Source organism: Anthonomus grandis, chromosome 5, assembly GCF_022605725.1.
Source record: "Anthonomus grandis grandis chromosome 5, icAntGran1.3, whole genome shotgun sequence".
In the NCBI taxonomy this organism is placed as follows: domain Eukaryota; kingdom Metazoa; phylum Arthropoda; class Insecta; order Coleoptera; family Curculionidae; genus Anthonomus; species Anthonomus grandis.
Genome location: NC_065550.1, coordinates 20234350 through 20261883, shown reverse-complemented (window position 1 = coordinate 20261883; position 27534 = coordinate 20234350). Strand labels below are relative to the sequence as shown.

At 31.2% G+C, this 27534-nt stretch overlaps 1 protein-coding gene across 1 annotated transcript in view; it reads left to right on the top strand.

Moving 5' to 3' along the window:
• Positions 1 to 384: 384 nt before the first annotated feature.
• The window catches only part of LOC126736149 (homeobox protein HOX3-like), a 42427-nt gene continuing 15277 nt past the window's right edge, over positions 385 to 27534 (top strand). The window contains exon 1 of the mRNA XM_050440378.1: positions 385 to 554. The gene's annotated coding sequence lies outside the window, so the exon portion shown is untranslated. The remainder of the gene's footprint in view (positions 555 to 27534) is intronic.

The window sequence follows — 27534 nt, the reverse complement described above, 5'->3', positions numbered from 1 at the left end:
GTGTGGCTTAGGCATTTTCTAAATTTGTTTAACGTACAAGTATTAAACAACCATACAAATAAGTATTATACAACCATTTTATGACCCTTTGTAGATTTTTATTAGTTTCTTTTAAACTCGATTTAAAGATAAAATGGTGAGAAAAAGATAATTAAGGGCGAAAATTATAATTATCCAAATGGAATTATAAATTAAGTTAATTTAATCCGTTGCACTATTTATTGTCCTAATAAGTACTCTAATTAAATACTAAGTGTGATATTCAATATAAGTTTAGATTGCATTAAGCTTAAAGTAGTATTTGATAGATTATCAGTAATCAGTCAATTTATAGGTCATTTTAATAATCCTTTTCTAATGTGAGAATATAAGTTAAGAAATTATCTAAATATAAATAAAATTGAAAACAATTAAATGGTAATGCCGAATACATAAGTTCTAATAGGTGTTTTTTCGTTTAGTTGGTGTTTTGTTTTTGTACAATGTAATCGTTTAAAGAGCAGTTGTTTTGTCCATATAGGTTTTAGGTTGCATTTTTAATGTTTGAAGATAAGGTAGGACTTTTTAATTTTACGTATTTTTTAGATAGGATATGTATATTTTAATTTGTAAAAAGGCATTTTATTAATTAATGAAAGATGATTCACATACAAAGATTTCCTTATCGAAATATACAGGGTGCCCTACCGAAAAGATCGAACTCCTATTTTTGACTGTTCTGGTATGTTTTGAGGAAATCGCTCGGACACGTCAATTTTTGTTTCTAAGGGAAGCATCTTTTTATTTAGGGTGATCGAAAATAAGATATTACGCTACACTTTGAATATATAAATAGAAACCTCATTTTTTTTTTTTAATTTTTTGATTTTCTATAAAGATTTTAATAGTATAATAATGATATAATAAAATTTTAAAATTGTGATAATACGAAAATATATCCTAAAAAGGTAGCAAGACTTTACCTTAAAATTAAGCAACGAATTAAAAAAACAACTTAGAGTCGACAGGTAAAATGAGGTTAAAGTAAACATTAATTTGCTCTAAACAGGAAGGTAAAGTGGTAGTACTGAAAGTGTGTCCATTTACCTTTATGTAATACAATATTAATGATTTTGTTCGAATCTATTTCCCACATTTTAAGGCATGTTTTGAGTTATTTGTCTACAGTCTAATCTACTTCCAAAAAGATCATGAAATCTGGTTTCGTACTCAATTTTTTTTTAAATGCCTTCTAGGAAAGTAATTTAAAGGACTTAAATCCGGAGATTTCGGCGGTCACTCAATGCAATCTTGTGTGCCGACCCACTAATTCGGGAAATATATTCCAAAACTGTCGTACGGGAACCACATCCTGCGGTGGTGCACCATCTTTTTGAAGATATATGTATTTTTTAATATAATTAACAACATTTATTATTTTGATAATTTGTGGTACTTTCTCGCATTCCAAGTTTCTAGGAATGAAAAAAAATCATTAAATAGCATTTAATTTTTCAGGATATTGCGACTGTACCTCTTGAAACAAATATGGATTTGACTTATTCTAATATGAACCTATTTATTTTATTGACGTTTTGATCTCCTTCTTTAATATTATTATTATTTTGTTATATTTCGATCATCCTCAGGAGTCTAAAAGATACATAAAAAACGAATAAAATCATTAAATCAATAATTATCAAACCAATTTTATGCAAATAAAATCACATTAAATAAAGTTAGTTATATAAGAAAAAGGTTATAAAACTTAACTAAATTAAAGAAAAAAAAACACTTTTTGATCTGGATGTAATACAATCGAGCAGTACCTCTTGCATTACTCCTATTTTAAGAATACAGTTTTGTTATTTTGACTTTTTCCTAAATTAACTAAATAATTATACAATATTTATTACAAGTAGGTACGAGGGCGGGTTAATAAGTCCGTGACTTTTTGAATTTCCCGCCCTTTAATGGAAATGGCAACTCTGCTCCTGTCAACAGAGAACTGTCAGTTGACGCCTGTCAAAATTTGAACAAGCTGCGTCATTTAGTTTGTGTTTGACAGCTGTTGATAGCAGACTACCACTCGTTTTGAGAAGAAAATGGAAAAAAGTGAATTTCATGTGCTCATTAAGTATTATTTTTTACGGCAAAGAAACCATCACTCAAACTAAGGCTAAGCTTGATAAATATTATGGGGACTCTGCACCATTCATTTCCATGGTAAAGAAGTGGTATACTGAATTTCGATGTGGCCGCACAAGCACGGAAGATGCCGAACATTCTGGACGCCCAGTCGATGTCTCTACATCCAAAACAATCGAAAAAATTCACGATATGGTTTTAGCCGATCGGAGATTGAAAGTGAGAGAGATTGTGGAAGCCATAGGCATCTCACATGGTTCAGTAGTTTTAATTTTGAATGGATCATTTGGGTATGAGAAAGCTTTCCGCAAGATGGGTGCCGCGTTTGCTCACAATGGACCACAAACGCAACCGTGTGACAATTTGTCAGGAGTGTTTGGCGTTATTCAACTGCAATATGGACAAATTTTTGCGTTGTTTCGTCACCGTGGACGAAACGTGGATCCACCACAACACGCCGGAGACCAAACAGCAGTCAGCAGTGGATTTCTCGGGGTGAATCGGCGCCCAAGAGGGCAAAGGTGGGTTTGTCAGCCAATAAAGTCATGGCGACCGTTTTTTGGGATGTACGCGGTATAATCCACATTGACTATCTTCAAAAGGGAAAAACAATCAATGGAGAGTATTATACCAACTTATTGGATAGATTCAATGAGGAACTGAAAGAAAAAAGACCACATTTGGCCAAAAACAAAGTTCTTTTCCACCAGGACAATGCAAGGGTCCACACATGTGCAGTTTCCATGGCAAAAATCTATGAATTAGGTTACGAATTACTTCCTCATCCACCCTATTCTCCAGATTTAGCCCCCAGTGACTATTTTCTATTCCCAAACTTAAAGAAATGGCTCGGCGGAAAGAGATTTGACTCCAACGACGAAATCATCTCTCAAACAAGGAATTTGTTTGATTTTGATGACCTCGACAAATCATATTTTTCCGAAAGGATAAAAAAATTGGAGAAACGTTGGACTAAGTGTATAGAACTCAAAGGAGACTATGTTAAAAAATAAAATGTCTTTTATCCAAAAAGTCACGGACTTATTGACCCGCCCTCGTAGATTACTTAACCATTAGAAATCAAAGACAAAATTTTTTGATGACCCACGATATTACTCATGCTAAATATTCCTCGTGGTATTCATGGTTTCTATTATTTTATTTTCAATCCATTATTATTAGTATTAATTTAAGTTTTAATTTAACCAATCCATTATTATTAGTATTAATTTAAGTTTTAATTTAACCAAATAACTCAAATGTCTTCACAATGATTTATATTGTATGTTATACCATACCGAAAATATATGCGATCGCGACCCCTTCGTTTGCCACCATGTATATAACCTGTTTGTTCAGTTTCCTGGTTGAATAAGTACTTAAATTCGAAATAAAAAATTGTGATTGTTTTTGCATTTTTCATAATAATTATTAAACTGTACTAAACTTTGGTTCCAAAAAAAATTAAACTGCCTTATACGTATTATAAGCAAAGTATATAGATTTCAAGTAATGATTATTATAATTAGACTATGTTATAAGCTTATATTTTTTTAAACCTTCCTAATTTAATATTTGTATTTTTCAACATTAAAATAAAATAAATTCAATTGGCTTATTAAACTAAACAATTAATTAAAAAAACGTTATAGTATTATATATTTGTATTAATAAAAAAAGGTTGCGACTGCGATTAATTAAAATCCCGTATATATTACGGGATATTATGTTTTATATTTTCGAACGTTTATAATATATAGTATTTTTAGTAATATATTGAGAATCCACTCTGTATGCTTTTAATACTGGACTAGTGAAGTAAAGATTAGCAGCACATTTAAGCCCTACCATTATTTTCTTTAAAGTTTTTATTTTATTTTCAAGCAAATCTTAAACATTAAATAATTAATAATGTGAAAAATAGGCAGAAATACTTGTGTATATTTGCCAATATTAAATTAATTAACTAGTAATACAATAGATATTTGCCAAAATAGTCCATGTTCTTTAAGTGACTTGGTAGATAAAATACAAAATATAATATATAAGATAAAGATAATATACAAAATATTACACGTGTTTTGCCCTATATTAGGGCATCATTTTTCAGATCTTTAAATTAAAAAAAAAGCATTGGCTTAAGCTAGAGCTGACCAAAAACTTAAGGCATTTAAAAAATATATTTTTTGTTTTATAACTTTATGATTAAATTCGGACCTTTCTAAATTTATATTTTCTTAAATAATATACAAAAATTAAAACAATCAAATAAATTATCATACTAAAAAGTGAACTAACTAAATTTAAATATGTGTACAACTTTTGTTGATTAAATAAAACAACCATAACCAGAAAATTAATAATTCAGCATGAATATTAAATTTTTTCAAGAGGGAGAATTTTTTTAAAATTTTTTAAAATTTTTGTTAAAATTTTTGTTAATATAATTTTGGATCTTCCAATTAATGAGTTTGTATATCTTGATTCTAAAAGCAATTATTTCTGAAATATTAGGCCTAAATAGGTAATCCTGCTTATACTCTTGTGTTAACAATCTGTTACTTACATTACTTCTAAGTACTATCCTGCGCATACATAATTTGTCTTCTTACGATATCACATTTATGTACAAAAAAGCACATATCCTACACATACAAATGATATATATCATTCGTATATTATATTTGATATATATATTATTATTTTGTATATTTACATATTTATTTAAATTATATATTATAGTAACTTAGTTAAATAAGAGGAAAATTTTCGGAATTATCTTAAAAATATAGTATTGTACTACTTTCAGGGGTTGAAGGTTAATTTGTTACGGTTAATTAATTACGATTTCAATACCAAGATATTAAGTTTTATTTATTTCAAGGATTACTTTTTTTCTTATACTCAAAATCAGTTCAGAATACTCTTAAGAGGATCGTATATATTTTATTCTTTATAAAGAAAGCTACTTAATTCGTTTTTCTCGTATTAATTATCAGCTTCTAAATACGTAATCAAATATTAACTTGTTGAAACCCAACACACATGGCAGTTTTTACTGTTTTTCTTGCGTCACTCTAAGATATTAAGGTCATTTCAGCTGCAGTATTTTTCATATAAGGAAAGAGTTTAAATATATGACTAACTCAACCAAATTGGTCTCAATTTTATTCCCTGTGGTGAATCTATGATTAAAATTTCTAGATCGCCGAGGGTATCATTTAAATTTAGGTACTGTTCTTTTAATCCTTTTTTAGAATAAGTCTTTAAAGTCTAAGTTGTTGTTTCCAAGAATCCAAAAGGATGTTATGGGGAGAGTATCGAAAGTTTTAGCAAGAATATTAAAAATAGGTAATAACCTCTTTTATTATGTTTAGTTTATATATTTTATATGCTGGCTGAATTTCTGCTCTTATGTTTGCGATTACACGTTGTTAAACAATTTTTAAGAAATTTCCTGAATTTTTGAAAAAATATTTATATGACCTTCGTTATCTATATGCGTGACCGTAAACCGTTTAAAATATTTTGCTATAAAACCGGTTGTAATAATAAGGTTTATTATATGACTCAGAAGTTTAGGTACTTATTTGTTAGTTTTATGACATATTTTGTAATCCTGATGCAGTTATTCTCAAGTGTCGTTTTATTTATGGTGAAATTCATTGGTATCCAACTTCTTTTCTTTACCTACAGTAATAAATAAGCTAGAATTTCAATTTCAATAAGTTTTAATGCTTTTAAAGTTTTTAAACTATGGACGTTTTTTGTAGTCATGCCCCTAATGGCCTACGGCCGAAACGCTAGACAGATATTAATACATACAACGCTGAATACGAGTTTCCTGAGTCAATTACGGCATACAACTGACCAAATTCAAAAAGAAATTCCAATGGGATATCTTACATATATCAAATTAAATGCTTAGGCTTGTTTTTCTTTCTATAAATAATTTTTAAGTCATTTAACCTCAATAAAGCCTGGTTAATAATATAGTATTCCTTTAATATATTATACAGTAATCCAGTTTAGCAGTGGATCAAATGATGAAAATCAAAAAAAAAAAATTATGAGATTAAGATAGGACTTTCTGCATACTTTGAAAAATAAAAATACCTTTTCTCTTTTTGATAAATCAAAAAAATAGCATATTATGTACACGAGGAAATAAGATATAAATATTACATTCCATAAAATTCAAAATATTGCGCGAAACTTGTTTGTTGTTTAATAATGAACCCCAAGGTTTTAGAATTAGTTTCTTTTCGTTCATGAGTTATTATTGTGAGATTTATACTGGGTGATTCATTAGTAAATATATATATTTTAACCACATAACTGCATATTTGGGTGGAGCCAATTCATCTATATTTGGTTGGACAATAATATCTATCTACTAAAATACTGGCTGTTTTTGTTTCAATTCTAGTAATTGATCGTATTCAAAAATTAAATTTGGTATATTTTTCTTAATCAATTAACATTACATTCGTTACTCAAGTAGGTAAAAATAAAAAGAACTGGACTTAAAAGGGGCCATATTAATAAATTTTAAAAACAATTATCTCTATATCAAAGTTGTGAAAATATTTGTAAACAAATTTCGAAGCCGCAATTTATTTTACTATCAAAAGTTACGTTATAAAAAGATTAGTATTTATTAATTTTAAAATTGTATGTTAAGATTTGGAAAAAGTATTCAAAAATAAAGTAAGTAAAGTAGATTGTACATTTCGTTTTCCTACAAAAAATTTAACATAAAAAAATTAATACAATAAAGCCGTTGTTACAGATAGAAAACAAAGGGTTAGTTTGAATGGTAAACATTCAGAGGATAGAAGTCTTTCAACTATTGTACCACAACGAAGTATTTTGGGTCCTTTCATATTCTATATATTCATGTCAAATTATCACGTGTTTTTTTCAAAGAATTTAAAACATTATATTTACGTTGATAACCAGGTAGTTTTTTCGTTTGATCCCACTAATCCTAGATATACCAATGATGGTTTAAATAAAAACCTAAGACTACTTACTGTATGACAAACCCTTAAGGTACTATTTACAGCTAAATCTGAAGAAGTCTGCGCTATGTTTTTCACTTAAAATATTTTAAGATACAATATTGATATTGACTTCAAATTTTCTCTACATGTAACGAACCAATTTGAAAAAGGTTATTCAATGATTATATCCCTTTATTCCCAAAGACATGTGTTGAATATAGAAACAAGATGATCTGCGATTCTTCAATTCTTTTACATTTAAATTTCTGTTTTTGGACCTTATCTTGATCATAGGGACAAGAAACGTGTGCAAAAACAGGATGCATATGCGAGATTGAAATGTAGAATACGAGGACCAAATTAACAAACTTTAACACAAAATCAAATATTTGCAGTGGCTAAATATATAAAAAAAAGGGTTAGATTAGACTGTATTTTGCTATAAAACTTTTAATAATTATTATCCTCTCTTCTTAATGGACAAAATCTAGGGCAGGTTGTTACTTATGAAGCCAATATACAGCATCCAAATTCTTTGCTTATCTCATTGCTTTATCTACGTACCTATTTTCGTTCTCAGATATGTTGGAATTCCTTTAGATCATTAAACGTTTTTATTATAATTATTATTAATATTGATCAAAAAAATATTTTTTTTTTTTTAAATTAGGTTTTGTTTTTTTTTAATTGATTTTTTCCTCGTTTTGCAGATTGCTGAAGCTAATCGAGTAAGAAAAGACATTCTAAATTTTATTTTTCTATACCTAGTGATTTAAAAGAATAAACTAATTATCGAAATTAACTAGGTTTAAAGAGGCATTATTAACAAATCAAATATGCCTGATTTGAAACTTGCCACGTGATCTACATATGCGATTAAACTATGTCCATTTACCAGTGAATCACCATATGTCATGCCTATCTTATCTTACCTTGGCTCTATAGGAGCTAATACAATAGTATCCTATAGAACATTAAGTCATGACTTATTCTATAACGTTCTTCTGAGGAGGAATACGATTTAAAAGGCAATCAATTCTGAATTTATTATATGCTTTCTCTAAATATCAGAATGAACTTTATATATCATACTATATACAGTGTGGTGCGATTTCGACTGTTTTAACAGAAAACTCGTATTTTTCGAACAGATAGAAAAAAATTGACTTAGATGTCATGAGCTCAAATTTTGTAAAAAAAAATTTTAAGTTATCAAAATTTATATTAAAAAATTCATATATATTGACTAATGCATATATTGACTGATATATTGACTAATGCACGAATTAAATGAGGACGATCCAGATCGAAGAAACCAATTTTGCGAGCAAATGATGAACATTTGCAATAATAACCGTCAGTTTGTGTTACGAGTTTTGTTTTAGGATGCAGCAACTTTTTGTTTAAACGGTGTCGTAAATCGGCAAAATTGTCGGTACTGGTCAGTGTCAAATCCACTGGACAACTGAGGCTCATACACAGTACCGTAAATCTATTAATGTTTGGGCTGGTATTTTGGAAAAGAAAGTAATAGAGCCATACTTTTTCGAAGAAAACTTAACAGGACAACGCTATTTAAATTTTCTTCAAAAAGATCTTATCTCTGCTTTGGTTGCCCTATACCTAGATGAACAAGACCCTGCTATCCCGACAGATAATTTGTGGTTTCAGCAAGACGGCGTACCGCCACATTTCTTTCGAGATGTCCGTAATTACTTAGATGCAGTGTTCCCAGGAAGATGGATACGACGAAGAGGGCCAATAGAGTGGCCGGCCAGGTCACCAGACCTAAATTCCTTCGACTATTTTCTATGGGGGTACCTGAATAGTAAAGTTTATATTGAGAAGCCAAACAACGTAGAAGATTTGAAAAATAGAATTAGATATGAAATTATCCGAAATAATTGATAGTGTTTTACATAAGTTTGTAAACCGTCTTGCTTTCTGCCAAGAAGTAAATGGGAATCAGTTTGAACACTTGATACATTAATAAGAGTTTTCACAGTTTATAACATTTTATCCTCCATTTTATCTTAATTTGTAAATAGACGTACTTACTTGGTTTCTTGTTGGTTAAATGTAAATATTTCTGAAACAGTTGAGTTTTCAGATAAGGTGTGTTATATAAAACTTGCTTGGAATTTCGCCTATATTTCATAAATGCAATAAAAAATATAGCATTCCATTTAAAAAAATGACCGATGACGTCATATCTTTTTTTTTTGTTCCACCCTGTATAAAAAAATTAATGTGAAATAATGCGCAACTTAAAATAAAAATCGACGGGTCCGAGCGTTTTCTCAAAAAATCATGTCTCTAATTTTTATCGAATTTATGCTGAACTTTAGGCGGTCACTGTATAGTCATACTTATCCTATTTAAATAAGCCATTAAAACGGTAAAATTTTATATTTTTTATAGTTTTTTTTATCATGTTGACAAATGCATCTCTATAGAAGACAATACAATAGTGTCCTATAAAACATTATGTTATGACTTACTTTATACCGTTCTCTGTGTAGAAATACAATTTAATTAAATAATTTCTTAGGACTATTCCCTTATATTTTTACATCATCAAGACAATCCCGAACTTATTCTATGCTTTTTACGGCGTAGGTTATATCTGCTAAACATCACAATGAACTTTATATATCATATAATATATACGATATAATTATAGTATATGTTATATATAACATAACAAAGTAGATGTACATGTATAGTATGTTATACATAGATAACATGTAACATTATCATATACAGTAAAAATTGATCATAAAGCAGTACAATTTATTCTGCTCTTGTACAGTAAATATTATCAGAAAAAAATTATTCAGATTTTTTGGCTTTGTATCTTTTATGGTTTTTGGAATTTTAACAGTCACTCCCTTATTTGAGATACTCTCTACAAACAAAATTTGAAGCACACTTAGATAGTTTTGCTTAAATAAGTGATTAATTTATTTGTCTTTCTTTTTTTGCTTGGCAGTTTCTCGACTTTTAAAATATTTTTTTAAGCCCTCTTATGTTAGTTTTCAACGAATTCAGGTTGTTTATTTCTTCAAAGTCTATACTACCCTTTTCCATAAATTAATTTATTTTAACGTTATCCGTAATTCTTACTGCTCTACTTCCTTTCTTTAGTACATTTACTTTCAAAAAAGACAAATATTTATAAACATCAGCTTTACACAAGTAGCTACCAAACTCATCTGCTTTAAAAATTATTTTGTTTCCTGTCATGTAACTTTGTGAGCAATTTGGCAAAATCATAAGAGCGGTTTTCTATATTTGCAACAACACTATAAACTTAAACCGTTCAAATATACCGTTCAAAGTATCAAAAACTGATAACGGCTTACAAAACTAAAATGAATATTTTGGCCAACAGACAAGTCTTAAAGAATTAGGAGCAAACGAGCTATTTCAAGGTTTTCCCGATTGGTTATATCTCTTTATTTAAGGAAATAGTTTTAAGTCCTTAAATACCAAAGTTATACTACTACACTTTACAGAACTAAAATGCTTTATTTTTGGTTCATTTTGGAAGAGAGATTGTTTTAAAATTGCAGAAAAATTTAAAACAAAAGTCTCCTTCTGCTGGGTATAGATGTTTTGTCACGTTAGTATATTCATGAAATACAAAGGATCCTCTACCGACATCTATACCTTGCAAGTTCATGCTATAAAAATTAATTTTTTTGTTATTATTACATTATCTTAATCATTATTAAATATATGATATTATATAAATATTTATCAAGAAAACCGTTAAATGTTATATGTCACGTATGAAAATTTGTTTATAGTTATATGTCACCTTCGTCCACTTATGTCTCTAATTAAAAAATTCTAGGTAAATTAAGAAATAAAAGCGGTGCGTGAGCTTAGCATACACTGCAAGCCTAAAAATTCGATTCCAGGTCACTTGAGTGACCCCGAAATCATAAACACCTTTTTTGTAAATAAGGCCGAAACTCCTAGCGCTGAGATCTTATTATTTACAATATATAAGATACAAATACAATATATAAGATAATTTTTTATTAAATTACAAGCCGTTGGTACAGACGGCATTGACGTATTCATGCTGCTCCACTGCTGTACCTATATTTTGTTTTTTTGTTGCGTCTCATTACCTGTTGTATCGAAACGTCAAACCAAGCATTTTCCCAGATTCGTGGAACTCTTCGTACCTTATAACCTAAAGTTGTTTCACCGAGTGAACTATTCAATCTTAGGTTAATCAACATTCTCCCTTATATTGTAAAGGAAGTAAGAAGAAGCTGTAGAGTTTTGGAGAGTTAGATCAGAGTATACGTAAATAGGTTTGCTACTTAACCAGATGTTCAGTCTTAATTCAGGACGAATTAAGCTTAATGAGATTAAGCTTCACTTAAAACTGCAAATATCTTAAATACTCATAAGTTCATCTAAATGCCTATGATACTTAAATTTATTTTTCATTTTCTTCTGACAACATCTTGGGAGCTAATGTTAAAAAATCTTAGGACCTCTACTTGCTTAAAAAGGCTTAAAATAACTACTGCTTAAGTGTAAACTTAAGTAAACGAAAACTTTTTTTGCTAAAATGCACTCTAGGGACAGCTTCAAAAAATGTATTCGGATTAAAGTGAATGGTCAACTGATCTAAGCAACGTGGCTAGAAATATTGGAATATTTCTAAATGTTAAAATGAGATTTAATAAGAATATTAATTAAAATATAAAAAAGGCTTTTATTAATCTAAAGCTAGTTTACGGTCAGAGGCAGCTCCTTATAAAAGATCTAAGGAAAGTTTTATGTGATAGACTTGTGCTGTCTTATTTCACTTATTGTGATGTTCAAGACGGGTTTAGTATATTCAAACTGTTGCTTAAGATTCTTAGATGGAATGAGAACATTTGGTAGAGGTGTGAGTAGCAAAATGATCCCAATGAAATGACTAAATATGATTGAAAGGAAATACTTTATAGTCTGATCATTATATTTTAAAAATGCCCCTATTGTCTAAAATTATGTTAAGATATGATCTTTATGATTTGGACTTCAGAAAATAAATATCTCATAATACCTCCTCACTATAAAACACCTTTATTTAGAAGATTCACCTATTGTAGTTATTTGTTATATAATAAAATTCACCTTGATTAAAAATGTGTTTCACCGCCTTTATATAAAAGAAAAATTTGTAGCTATTATATCTCTCTTTGCCGGATTACGATACTTATAGGGACTACTTGGACTATGTTAGTCTCTAGATTGAAAGCTATCAAATTTTTAACTTAAATTAAACTAACTTTTTTTAATCTTTAATAACTATTTAAGATTAATTTTTAAAATCTTTTGTAACTTCGAAACATATCATCCATTCTTTCTTCAAGAGACCACACAAACAAACAAAAGTAAACTCCAAGTCAGGGTCTCAATAAACATATGTATATATAATTTCTTAAAAAGCTACACGTGTTTGTACTTTATCGGAGCATCATCAGGCCTAGACATACACCTACACAGATCACATTACAACTCTATACATTACAACTATATGTTTAATGAGAACCTGACATGGAGTTTTTTACTTTTGTTTTGTTTTTTTGTAATTTTCTTAATTTAATTTATATGGTTAAGTTAGTAAGTGAACTAGAACATCGACATTTTTAATTTTTACAAAGCGTTACATTGTAAATTTTAATAAACGCCGTATTATTATTGCTATTAATTATACTATATTCTACTAGCTACCAATGAAGAAAATTGCTTAAGGATGGCTGCAAAGTGCTTTGGAATAACCAGAAAAAATTTAATTATAATGTGACTGTTGGTCAAAATTTTAAACCTAAAGCCTAATTTACACGAGCAAGTAAAACTATCGCAAGTTTATATCTGAGAGCACTTCCAAATAATTTGCATAATGAAACAGTGTCCGAGAGTTGTCTCCCAGCAAGTAGCAAAACTTGCGGTCAAGTAGTTGCGTCATAAATTATTGTAGGTCTAAACAAATCAGGACAGTTCTTTAGCTAGTTATAATTTCTTTTCCATTTTGTTGAAAGTTTTGTGCAAGTTAAATAGTGCAAGAAAAGCAAAATGGAGGGCAAATGTGTATGGTCCAAAGAAGATACGTGCGAGTTAATAAGTATTTTTTAAGGGTTTCGGGAGCTGTGGCAAAAAAAATCAAAAATATATAGAGATAGAAATAAAAAACAGCAGGCAGTAAAGTTTATAGCAGAAAAATTTAATACAACTGATGCTAAAATTCAACGAAAACTCCATAATCCCCGCACTCAAGCAAACTAGGAGTGGAACAAATTAAAAAAAAGGAAAAGTGGTCAGGGTACTGATGAAAACTATAAGAGTTCCTGGGAATACTTTGATTTAATTAAGTTTGTAGTTGATGAAAACATAACATCAGGGACCAAGGATAAATTATTGGTAAGTAAAAAAGTACTACAGTTTTAAATTACGTATGTTTATTGAAATTTTACCATTATTTTAAATATGTTTATATTACCAAGAAACTTCACCTTCCGCCGAAACAAGGTAATCACGACATTCTTTACGGATTTCTTTAGCTATTACTGAGTAATTGTGAACATTGTCATTTTGAAGTGGTACCATATTATCTCTAGGTACTCCTTCATGGCGCCAATTTCCCATTTCATTATTGTCACCATCAAAAGTACCAGTCGGCGCATATTCATTTATAGAGGTGTTACGTGACATAAGAAAATTATGGAGGACACATATTGTTTTTGTAATTGTTATTATTTTTTCCGGTACTAGCGGAATGGGTTTTATTAAAATTTGAAATCTAGTTGCTATTATGCCAAAAACATTCTACACGATTCGTCTGGCTCTCGAGAGATGATAATTGTAAATACGATTAATACCAGGTTGATTTCTAAATGGATATGGTTTCATTGAATATGGTTTAAGTGCATTGGCATCATCAGCAAACGACTAAATATGGTACTTGCTTTGTACGCCCAGGTAATGGCTCTGGAGGAGGCAAATTTATTGTATTTTCTTGCAGGGCTGTTGCTAATCCGCTATTATTAAAAACTCCTCCATCAGATACTCTCACATTCGCTCCAATATCGGTATATGTAATTCTATAATTAGCATCGGCAAGTGCCATGAGAACAATACTATATGTCCCTTTATAATTATAGTAGTAACTTCCACTGCCAGGCGGTGCTTGTATAACAATATGCTTTTCGTCTAATGCTCCCAAAACAATAAGAGAAGTTTCATTTTTCTTCAAACTGTTTTGCAATCTTTTCCCATTCTTTTTCTGTAGTAGGTGCCAAAAAGATGAGCTTTTGTTACATTTTGTAGGATGTATCAGAAAAGGCAGCTGAAATGTATTTGCAAGAGTCAAGTCAGGCAACTGAGGTAACGCCCAAGACTGCCATTACTAAGAAATGCATAAAAAAGAAACGTAGTGCTATGACAATGATGCTATGGAAAAAGCCATCACCGAACTTAATAAGCCATCCGATGAATATGATATATTTGGAGAATTCGTTGCTTGAAATAAGAAATTTAAAATTTGACCAGAATAAAAGGAAATTAAAACGAATAATTCAGAATGCTATTTTAGACATGTCCGAAATGAACGTTAATGAAAGAAGTTTATCAGCTACCTCAACACACTCACAGTCAGTTCCAATAATTTTGAAGATCATTTTTATTCTGTTTCGTCATCACCACATTTAACCCAATTGACTCAGTCATATTCACAAACATCTTCCACTGTTCAGTATCAAGAATTATAAGAACAAGAAAAATAAATCGTTTTATTATTTTTACCCTAAAGTATTCATTTTTTAGTGCCTCATTCAGAGCCTGATAGCATTCCGGAATTATCGCTGAGATCGTATATACAGGGATACGAAACAGATACATAAGGGAATGGTATGAATTATTATAATCATCATAATCATCATAAAATATTTTAGTTATTTGTATTTGAAACTTTTTAAAACTTACCTGTGGCCAAAACCCTCAACGTTAGCGCTGACCGTTCTCTAGGTTTGATGGATTCACGCATGTTTGTATCCAATTTTAATATTTTGTCGGCAATTAAATGCAGTAAAAAGTTAAAATCGGTTTCTGACATACGCACGAAATTTTTAAATTTATTTGGATCTTCACTTCTTAACTCGTCTAACAACATCGCATAAGCGTCAAGAGTAGGCCTTCTTGCTATCTATTCTTTCACCCAAATTATTTTCCTAGTCTTTTTTAGTTGTTTTTGGAAAATTGTACTAAGGACAACAACGGCAGCTGCAGCTCTCTTTCTGCGGCTAGACATTTTTCCATCTAGCAAACACTATACTGTCCATACGCAAAACCAATCACTCTATCCCATGTGTACACCCAAAATCACTTGCCGCAAGTATAGTCTAGCTAGAGCTCTTGCCGATAGAAAGTGCTGCAAAAATTTGCTTTACTGTAAACCCTTTCACAAGTTACTCTCACAAGTACTATCGCAATTTACTATCTCGTATAAACTACGATTAAATAGTTGATTGTACTAGTTTTAGTCAATTTTAAGTATAAGAGCTAAATGTTATTTTTGCAGTCCTTTTAATTTTCGTCTATAACATTCCCTGATTTTTTCTGAGATGCGATCAAACTTACAAATACCAAAGCTAGACAGAAATAGAAACCCTTCATATCTGTATATGTTTATCTACGCCTAGAATTGCTAATCCATACACAATATTAAAAATAAATAATGCTTGCTTGTAATATAAGTAATTAGATAATTAAACTATTGGACGCAATGCACTAAAATTACTAAAATCTAAAGTATATAGGTATGACATAGTTAAAACTATTGACTAGTGAGTTACTTTATGACTAAATATATTTCTTGTGATACTAATTGCAATTCATTAAAAAATTCTTAAGTCTGAAGTTACTAAATATTTCTATACCAGGATTTTTTGAATTAAAATGTTACATAGATTCTCTTTTTACTTTTTCTGAAAAAAATGAAATTATTTGAAACGAACTATAAAAATTACCTTTTCTAAGGAAGAAGAGAGTTGCTTTGAATGATATAGATAACTGTGTAAGAAATGACTTTACAATTAGTAAAAAAATATTTATTTTAATTGAAGCGTTTGAACACTTCCTTGACACATAGACATTATATGCAAGAGAATCTTAATAAATGGTGCATTTTTCTTTTTTAATGAAAGACTGAGTTTAAGTAACTGAACCTACAAGTCAGTCAGTAAGAGTCACAAAACCTACCATTTCGAAGCCTTATTTTTTTTAACTGTAGTTAAAAATCTTGTGATAAGCGACGCTATTAAAATCTTTTAATATTTCTGACAGAATTAAACTGATCCGAGCGCATTTCTATAACAAAACTAATATACTGCTTTACTTCTTCTCGAAAAAAATTCTTGTAAGCTATTTTATCTAAACATCCTCTTTTAATCTAATCATTAAAATCAAATCCGAAACATACAACACGTTTAACAAGCAACCCTCCGTCCCTAAGTGATAAGAATTATGATTTTTACCAATTCATCGGTGCAAGTTTAAAAACACCAACAAGAAATCGACAAGAAATACCTTACTTGTTTATTTCAAGGTAGTAGGTAAAACCAACCGGACATGTTTTTGATACCGCATTCTTCTTTGTAAAATTGATAATTTTAAAAATACCATTGTTTTAAAAGGTATCAGAATTTTTTTCGTAGTATATCATCTTTTAAAAGGGACATACTTATCAAAATATAAGGAGCTCTACAAAAGTTTTTTAAAGAATATAATTTTTATGTTACTAATACAATTTTTCTTAATGCATAGTCACAACTTATATCTCATAATTAATAAGTCATAAAGGGTAAAACAGTGCTTCTAAATACACACGATTTTACACCATGGCTGTCATAACTCATAAGGGTAAAGTAACTCATAACTATAAGGTTTACAAATTTCAATTATTCACTAAATTATAAAAAAACCGAAACTGCGCAAGTATGGTTCTCCATGCCGCCACAACAGCTGATCACGAGATTTATCGATTTTTTGTTTATTACAGTTAATACACATATAGTTTTTGATTTTTAGTTTATTTGACATTCATATAAATAGTGTGACTTAAAGAAAGTAGTTTTATAGAATTAGAGAATTTAACCACAAATCAGAAATTGTCCAAAAATCAACAAATATTTTAAAAAATGTAGATCATATATTTTAGAAAATAACTTCATTTTTAATAATTGCTTTTCTCTCACGTAGGTGCACCACCGTTGCTCGTAGATGGAGTTTTCTGGATATTTACTATTTGTTGCATAAATATTATGTTAACCATTAAAAAATGTAATAGTATTATTCTTGGTAAAGATATTATATACATTTTTGGCAGGGTTAGTTGGGAGGCTTGTTTGGAGATTTGGTTTATTATTTTAGTAAATTGCATTTTCAATGATGGATGATAATTTGCAAACATTTCTCAAAATTTGTCAAGTTTGATGTTCATTCAATGAAATGTATAACTTACTTTGTCAATTCTTCTTATTGTTTTTGTTGATTTTTGTAACAACCTTTACACATACGGGTGTTATTTAGGTGCTATGTTTCAATATCCACATTTTTAATCTTTTTTTTATTATCTGTCAAATTAATTTTAGAAGTTATTATCTGTCTGACATAATTATATTATTGTGAATCGAAAAATGTACAGGGTGGCCAAATAGGAATGTATCTGGAATGTACTGTATCTGGGAAACTATTCATCGTAGAAGCTTGCGATAAAAAAATTTATTTCTAAAATGGCCAAGAGAATGATCTGGAAAATATTTTGAAGTTTTTAAAATGGCCGCTAGGGGGCGCAACTGCAATCTTGAATCTAGAAAACTGATTTCTGTAAATTTTGCTGAATTAACCTAACAAAAAAATAGCTGATTATTAAAGTAGAGACTAATCCGAACCTTTTTTATTTGAATAGTTTTGCTGTATCTCTAAAAATAAAGTGGTGGGGGGTGTTCAAAAGTTGGCTTAAAACACACCCTGTATACTAAAAACGCCTTAGCCGATTTTATCAAACTTGGGCTAGTTGAAAAGAGCTATTATTAAGCTACGAATAATTAAAAAAAAAAATAAAAAAAAATATTTCATGTTTTTTTAGTTTTACATCTCGCCGCTAGAGGGCTTTTTTCGGCTTTCTGACACAAATGACTAATTTTCTCAAAAAACTTAAATGCGTTGATATGATTTTTCTTTCATAGAAAAATAATTAAATGATGTCTAAATAATCCTGCGAAAGCCGCAACTCGATATCTTGTTCCTAACCTAAAATATAGGCCAAAGAATATTTTATACCCTTAAATTTTAATTTTTTTATACTAATTATTTTGGAATTTTTTAAAATTCACTACTTTTGAAAACAAAATTTGCCATTTTTGAAAATATTACCTAATATCACTAAAAGGTAAGTATTAATAATACTTATATCAAAAATCAGACCTATTTTATGTTATATATTCACTATGGATATAATACGAAAAAAATAATTATTAGAAAGCAGGCCATGGAATGCAACAAAACAAATGTCTACTCAAATTATAAACATTCCTCAAATTGTCAATATTTAATTGTTTAATTGTTAATATTTAATTGTCAATAATTTTTTTATCGCAAGCTTCTACGATGAATAGTTTCCCAGATACAGTACTTCGCATTCTTATTTGGCCTCCCTGTACAGTGCTAATAATATAGATCACTAATGAATGTGGAAGGATGCAGGGCTGCATTCTCCAAAGCTAATTAAAAGCTAGTATAAAAAAACCATAGAAATTTAAAAAAATAGCTATCATAAAAATTAGGTATCACTATGAAGTTGCATAAACCTATATTAAAAATTAATTGTGAATTAAGCTTATAGTTATACAGTGCATCCCAAAAGTTATGTCTAAATTCATTTAAAATTCAGGGGTGTGTTCGAAAAAAAAACACTCGGATCCGTCGATTTTTATTTGAAGTTGCGCATTTTTGTACGTGAAGTTTGTATATACAGGGTTGCTCAAAAATAAATTACGACGATCAACTTCATTTTTTCAAATGAAAGCACCTTTTTTTATTTCATCTTTTAATTTCGCGTGGAATTCTACGTATGTTTCATGCATCATGTCCTATACCTAAAGTCAACAGTTATCGAAAAAAAGACGATTCATGTAACAAATAAAAAAAGAACAAAAATTAAGTTAAATGTTCAAAATGGTTGCCATTCACGGCTTGACAATATCCAAGGCGATTAGTAAAGTCTCGTTGCACATTTTCAATCATTTCCGGAGTTACGGCGCGCACTTCTCTGCTAATTCTCTCTTTTAAGTCGTCTAGATTATTTGGCCTTAAAATAGATTATTTGATTTTAAAAGTTCATTGGTGTTAGGTCAAGCGACCTAGGAGGCCATTCGATGGGTCCTTTCCTTCCTATCCACCGATTGGGAGAGGTTTCATCCATAAATGTACGCACAGTGGCAGTATAGTGCGAAGGAGCGCCATCTTGCTGGAAAATTAGTTCTTCGTCAGGATAGCCTGGGTCCAATGGATTTGGAAATAAGGCAATTCAAATTGGAGAAAATCGAAATACACTTGTCCTGTTAAAGTCTGTTCAAAGAAAAAGGGACCTATTACTCTTCCGTGCACTATTCCACACCACACATTTAGTTTTTGAGGGTACTGGGTGTTTAGCTCCATAATCCAATGCGGAAGTTTGGCCTCTATTCTACTCACTAACTTTTGACATATCGGAGGACGATCAGGATGGATTTCATTGAATAATTGAGCAGCTTCTCTTTGAGTACGTGTTCTATCACCAAACCCAACCATGCACAGAATTTCTATTTTTTCTCGTTCCGTTAACTTTACCATTGTGAAAACCGCAACTTTACTCGTACATTTCACACTTGACAATATCTGTTTGGCGTACAACTGTCATACAGTTTCTATGAAAATACACGGTCACCAGCCAACAATAAAAAAACACGAATGAATGGAATTTTGCTCTGTATAAAAATTCTCAGAGATAAGGTGGCTCGTAAGGTAAACTTCAATAATAATGTTTGGTCGTCTTTTTTTCGATAACCATTGACTTTAGGTATAGGACATGATGCATCAAACATACGTAGAATTCCACGCGAAATTCAAAAATGAAATAAAAAAAAGGTGCTTTTTTTGAAAAAGTGAAGTTGATGGTCGTAATTTAATTTTTGAGCAACCCTGTATATACAAACTTCACGTACAAAAATGCGCAACTTGAAATAAAAATCGACGGGTCCGAGCGTTTTTTTTTTCAAACACACCCCTGAATTTTAAATGAATTTAGACATAACTTTTGGGATGCACTGTATAATAAATTAGAAGGTATATGAGATACGCATTAGTAAAAGTTGTATAAACTTGGCATTAATCGACGGTTTTTCCTATAATTAGAGTATAGAATACAGATAACTTTTTGATTTTTAAATTTGAAAAATTTCAAGTTATAAGCTGAAAAATGTAATCAGTACAATTTTTGCTGCTATTGTAGTGACAATTTGTTTTAAATGTGCGTGCATAGCCAATATACAAAAGGCAACATACGAACCATTAGCATGATACAGGATGGTATGAGCATCAGAGACCTCGCAGAAGCTGTAAATTCTACTACGAGCACTATAGGTAGCATATTTGAAAAGACTAGTGATATGATAGAAGGACATACTGGTTCAAAAAGAGAAACATTATCTCTACATAATAGATATATTCGCTATCAGGCATTACAAAATCTCATTACTACTAAAAACCATCTAAGAAGTGCACCTAAAAATATTCATGACATTAGCGTTACTGCTCAGACAATAGGAAATATGTTAAATGGAAATGTTATACTCTAGATAACCCGTTATAGACTTTCATTACTACCTCGTGGAAATCGCGCAGGGCGATTAGGACTGAAGAACATGGCAAGAGCGTAAATAGGCATGCATTTATTTACCGATAAATTAAGGTTTGGTTTATGTTCTAATTCAAGAATACTGAAGGTTTCACGTTACCTGGCAACGCGTCTCGCTTGCAAACTATTTATGAAGTTAACAGGTACGAAGGCGGAACATTGGCTTCCGGATTATCTAATAAGCACTAATCGGGTTCCCATTGAAGGGTCTTTAACAGTAAACTAGGTCTAACTTTTGCAAAGCATTTGCTATATGACTCTCATATTTTTTTTCCAAATATTGCACTCTGAGTGCTCTATGGTTACCCTAATGGTAAAAAACTTGAGCCCTTATGTGAATCACATATTTACTTTCGAACCACGACCTACATTTAATATTATTTCTGATTATCGAATATGGTTTTTCTTTCACCTCCGACATTATTTAACTTTCCCTATAGTTTTGGCTTGTGTTGAACATTTTTTTAATAGTCTAGTGATTGATCTAGTCTTTAGTGTACGATTGACGGTTCAATCCCACGAGGCAAATTTGTGCTTTATGATTGTTGTATTTTTGTTTTTATTTATATCTGACGTAGTTTTACATAATTTGTAGGCCTGATGGTGCTTTAAGATGAGCGAAATATGCGTATCCATACAAACTGTAGCTAAGAGTGAAGATATGCTGTTGAGGCCTATTGTGTCATTTTTTAACAAGGTGCTGTATATGGTGGGTCTCTGCATGCGGGCGTATAACTAATCAACAATAGAACCGTTATATTCACTTATCCGTCCGAAGAAACCGAACTATGGTAACACCAGAACTCCATAAAGATGCGTGATGCTTTGGCAGTTTAAGTATTGGTCTCTACATTGCGGAGGCATTTACTAGCAACAGGTTTGAGATGTTACCCACAATTAAGAGTACTTCGACTACAACCTAAGAATAAAGTTCGTCGACTATAGTGAGCACCAAAGCACAAGGCTTTATCTGCAGAATTTTGGAACTCAGTGCTTTTTTCTGACAAAATAAGAATTTGTTTGGTGCAGACAGTTATCGGATACGGGAATGGAGGCAACCAACACAAGCTGCCCAACTTGTCCGAGAAAGGGCTATGTTCTGGGCTAGTATCATTTCTGATGGTCACAGAGATTTAATTTATATTGAAGGTACAATAAATGCAGATACATGAGAGACCCTAATGTCAGACCTTGGCGATGACCTGTTGATGAGACTTTCGTTTTTATAGATAATAACGACCGACCTTACTATACCAGAGCTATAGATGCGTATCTAGGATCGGTAGGCCTGAATCATTGGGACTGGCCCGCACTATCGCCAGACATGAATCCCATAGAACATGCTTGCGTCATACTCTTTAGGGCAGTGACAATACGCAAAACTCGATCTATAAAAAAGCAGGTTTATGCTCCTCGAGAAAAATGGCACAAATATATTCGTCAAAAGCATATCTTTAATCTTATAGACAGTATGGGTAGGTGTCTTCATGCTTACATAAATACTAGGGGTAGAAATGCATGCTACTTATTTTTCCAATACCTTTATTAAGAGAACCTATTAATTTGTTAATTTTAGTTTGTAATAAACAATAACTATATATTTAAAAAAAAACTTAAGTAAGTAATAAGCACTCAATACTTTTAGACACAACCAAATAACACGTGGCGGTACGCGGGATATATGTCCAATTGCAAACTAAATGTCTTCACAGTAATCAGCAATCAATTAAGTGCGATAAAACTAGATTGACACACCTTTTTCACGCGACGTTGCCAGTTAAACATAAGATCTTTACAAAAATGTTAACTTTAAATTATAATCAACTTATGTTAAAATTCTCTAATTTTAAATTAAAATTATTTTCCACACAGCCCAGTTCTTCTTGTGCAATAGAGCCTTCCATAATATCGGAAATTTTTGCCTGCAGTTTTTATACCCGCAGATTCTATGCAATACAGGTGGTATGGTGTCGTTTGAGCAATGAGTTTTGTTTAAACTTCCAGGGTACCTCAGTAAGCAATCTTGGATCGTTAAACAGCAATAATAAAAATTAGTCTAAGCCACGATTGACAAAAAATTTAAAAAAATAGAAAGGCAAGACCCGGTAGCGTAAATCCATTCTCCCGCACAGTACAACCATACTTGCATTATAACACGGTTGTGCTCGCATCGACAATGGAGTAGTAAACGCTGCGTTAATTCTGACAAACCCCAGTGCATTTCAACCAACAAGCGGAGTACGCATTACCGCAAATCTCTAACGGCTATTTTCTGGGCAGACTTTTACAATATTAGGTGGTAAAGAGGATCTTAAACAAAAGCATTTGCTACATTTTTATGCATACGGCTCATTGTATTTATAGTCTGGCAAACGAGTCTGCAACAGCGAAATGAATTTGTACCAAAATTTAAAATGGCCAGATTTAAGTAGACAAAAGCAATATTCCTCAGCAAAGGATAAATTGATTTTTTATAAATCGGTTTATAAATTAAATTAAATCTTATGCCGAGCAATATTGCTTTTCTACACCTAAATCTGGCCATTTAAAACTTTGGTACACATTTCTTTCGCTGTTGCAGACTCGTTTGCCAGAGTGTAGGTGATGAAATAAAATTAATACATAATTGAGGACTTTGCTGCAAGAAGGAGGCAGTTCCATTTTCTCTAGTTTTTGGAAAATTAAAAAAAAAGTGTTTATTTTGATAAATATTATATTTTTAACTAATGGAAAAAAAAATATCGAAAGGTTTGGTCAATTTATGACTATTTTGAAGTCGATATTTAAAAATAGGTAAAAAAAACGAAAAAAAAAATAGTTACAAAAACCCTTATAACTTTTTTATTAATAATTTATTTATTATTTTAAAATAACTGGTTCTATAACATTAAGTATGACACCTTGTTTAAAGTATAGATATAGATACAGAAAAATTGAGAACTGATGCAACAAATTAATGGATTTTTGCGTTTGGTTTATTTTCCTTAATATTTTTGGATAAATTATGAGTTCTTTTAGTTTGTCGGTCTTCTTTCGATTTCTTCTCCATATTTGTCGGTCGACCTGCTTGAATTCTATTGCTAGTCTTTGGTAAACTTCGGTTCTTACGTCTGGCTATAGATGTTGGTTGAACTCGAATCTTTCTGAACCGAGTAAATGCATTTACTGCAAAAGTTAATGCCTGAGTTGGGGTATGAACATTTTTTAATAATGCGTTTAATTTTATTAAAACAGCTGTGGCATCTGGTGAACAATTTTCTTCAAAAATATTACCAATTCTGTTGAATTCTTCACGAAGTTCCTCGACAACTTTTTGGTGGTAAGAGGGATCATCCACCAAATTGTGAATAGGAATTGTGATACTTTCTTGGATGCGTGATGTCGTGGCAGTTTCTTCAGATGATTTATCAGGGGTTCTCAAGGGATGATCAGCTTCCATATTTTTAAAGAAATCTATTGGAGCGTCAGTCCCTACAGCTATTTTAGCTAACTTCACTCTGTCTTCATAAAATAAGGCTGGAGAATTTTTGAAAAGAAATCCACATTGCTGCTCTAAAACACAAAGATGCTTACAGAATGCTCCACTTTTGCCCTGAGGGCAGTCACAAAATGCAATACTTGTATTTACAGTATAATGTAATAACTTGTCTGTCGCCGATGCTACATGGTATAAGTTTTCTTCAATTTTTAAAATGTTTTCAATGTGTTTTGCTTTCACACAAAAATTTTTGTAATCTATTTGATGTTTGGTTCGTCGTGAGTTTGCAAATTCTAGTAATCTTCGTTTATAGTAGTTTTCAAACGTGGTACCAATAAAATCGACCAGTGCACAACTATTGAAAGCCTTGCAACGTTCTAAAATGACGTCCTTGAAGATACGAATAGACGCTTTCGTATAATTGTACGTACTATTTCCTCTGGTAAGTAATTTGCTTCTGTAGGTAATACACCATTCTAATTTTCTTTTCCATAACTTTGTAAAGTGTTCTTTTACCAAATTATTATTAGCTATTTTCTCACTTGATATTAAAGCACAGAAATTGTCTTCAGCTTCTTCCGGTGTAGTAGAATATAATACATCTCTGAACATCTGCATATAATGTGCTTGTTTTCTTTGGGAACATTATGATTACTTTGCCATAGCCATCTCCACTGGGCTTGACATATATGAAATGTACAAAGTAATAGATTAGAAGTTGGAAATGTAGCTTTTAGTGCATTTCGCTCTGCTGCGCTATCGTCCGTCATGATAACTTGGGGACAAAACGCCTTTCCGCTTAATTCCAGTGTTTTTTAGCTGCAGAAAACGCCAATGCGTAGTTTGATTCTGTTTGAGCTGTGTGTAGTATATAGGCAACAGGTAATGTCCCAATTTTACTGGCTGTAAACATAAATGTGACACATGTATTTGTTTGGTCTTGGTTGGTTTTTGGGTAAATCTTTGTCTCCAATTTAGATAACACTGCTCGAGAACATCGTTTAAAAAATTTAGTTAATAATAAACAACCTATGCTTTGCGGACGATACAGTACGGATAACAGATTATTTAAGAGTATGATTCAATGATTTGAGCTGGAACAAGAAAATAAAAAAGTTCACTAAAAAACAACTCAGGACTAATTTGGTACAATAAAGAGCTCTAAATGTATAGGGTACGAACGTAGAATATATCAAACACAATATAAGAGTGAAAATATCCTGTTGAGGAATATTGTGTCATTTTTGAAGGTGCTGTATATGGTAAGTTTTTGCATGCTGGCGAGTAACTAATCAACAACAGAACGGTTATATTCACTTATCCGTCCGAAGAAACTGAACTATGGCAACACGAGAACTCCATACATATGCGTCATGCGTGATGCTTTGGCAGTTTAAGTTTTGGTCTCTACATTACGGAGGTGAATACTGGCAACAGGTTTGAGATGTCACCGACCAAGTACCTGGACTACAACCTAAGTAGAAAGTTCGTCGACTATAGTGAGCACCAAAGCACAAGGCTTTATCTGCAGAATTTTGGAACTGGAAGTGTTATTTTTCTGACGAAACAAGAATTTTTTTGGTGTAAGATAGTCATCGGATACGGGTATCGAGAGAACCAACACGAGCTGCTCAGCTTGCCCGTGCATGCCCCGTACCACCCTTTGTAGGAGGAACGGCTATGTTCTGGGCTAGTATCATTTCAAATGGTCACAGAAATTTCATTTATATTCAAGGTACAATAAATGCTGACAGATTCTAGACCCTAACGTTAGACCATAGCGATGACCTGTTGATGAGATTTTCGTTTTTATAGATAATAACGACCAACCTTACTATACCAGAGCCATAGATGCGTATCTAGGATCGGCAGGCATCAATCGTTTATACTGGCCCGCACTATCGTCAGACATAAATCCCATAGAACATGCTTGGGACATGCCTCTTCAGTGGAGTGACAGCACGCAATACTCCATCTATAAAAGAGCATGTTTATGCTCCTCGAGAAGAATGGCACAATAATATTCGTCAATGGCATATTTCTAATCTTATAGACAGTATGGGCAGGTGTCTTCAAGCTTACATAAATACTAGGGGTAGAAATACATGGTACTATTTTTTTCAGGAGCTGTATTAACATAACCTATTAAATTGTTAATTTTAGTTTGTAATAAACAATAATCATATATTTTTTAAAAAATCTTAAAAGTAATAAGCACTCAATACTTTTAGACACAACCAAATAACACGTGGCGGCGTAAAATTCTCAAATTTTAAATTAAAATTATTGCCTCACAGCTCAATTCTTTTGCAATAGAGCCCTCCATAACATCGAAAATGTTTGCCTGCATTTTTTATACCCGCAGATTCTATGCAATACAGGTGGTATGGTGTCGTTTGGTCAATGAGTTTTGTTTAAACTTCCAAAGTACTTCAGTAAGCAATCTTGGATCTTTATATAGCAATAGTAAAAATTAGTCTAGGCCACGATTCACACAGAAATAAAAAAAATAGAAAGGCGAGACCCGGTAAATATCGAAATAAGTCTTTTTTTAAATCTCTCCTTGAAGCCACTAATTCTGGAGTTCTGTCTTAACCACAAAAAGACTAAGTTAAGTCAATATATTTAACGATTAATGAGACATCAAAATGAACTTCTAAGGCAAAAAAACTTAAGAAATAGACGAGAGAAGATTTGTTTCTACAAATGGTAGAAAAAATTTAAGAAATTAAGTAAAAAATTCAGGAAAACAAAGGAAAACTCTGACAAGGTAAAGGAAAAATAATAGAGCTTAAAATCAGGCACGGGAAAAACAACCAATAAAGATTTATTGAGCAGTTCTCATGCAAAACCAGACATATCCACTTTCAGCAAATTTTCAGGAAACACGAAAAACACCCTGTGTATTTATATTTAAAAATAGTAATATTTTAAGAAAATAGGTTTATATAAGCGGG